Below are 539 nucleotides of genomic sequence, written 5' to 3'. Positions count from 1 at the left end.
CCCATAACGCTGGGATCACGCCCTGAGCTGAAGGCAGACGCTTAACCGCTGTGCCACCCAGGCGCCCCAATGCAGATTAAACTTAAAAGCGTTTTGTGTCTGGGGCCATTACTTTGTAAATCACACATGCAAGAATCAAGGGAATACTCTTTCGTATTTAAAAACTACTATTCAGGTCAGCAAAGGAGACCCAATCATTGATGAATGAAAGAAGTTCTTATATGTCTCATAGGTTTTGGTTTTGTCTTATTGTCAAGTGATGGCCCCCAAATCCTATCCCAATACAACCTGTTGGTAAGACGAAGCTGAGTTTCTTGCTTACCATGGTTCGGAAGAACACCACACCAGGGCTTGATCAGTATCTCCAGGTGCGGAGGCACAATCAAAATTTATTGAGAATTGTGAGCTTGGCTTAAGGAGGGTCTTTCAATGCGGGGGTTTGATTAGGATTGAGTTAGGCTCGCAAGAGAACAGTCCAGAGTTGGTAGAGACAGCAAGCTAAGGATTTTTTAACGCAAGGGAGTCAAGGAATCTAAGGG

The sequence above is a fragment of the Ailuropoda melanoleuca genome, chromosome 11 (assembly GCF_002007445.2).
Source record: "Ailuropoda melanoleuca isolate Jingjing chromosome 11, ASM200744v2, whole genome shotgun sequence".
Taxonomy (NCBI): Eukaryota; Metazoa; Chordata; class Mammalia; order Carnivora; family Ursidae; genus Ailuropoda; species Ailuropoda melanoleuca.
The sequence above is the reverse complement of the archived record's forward strand: the minus strand, read 5'-3'. Positions refer to the sequence as shown.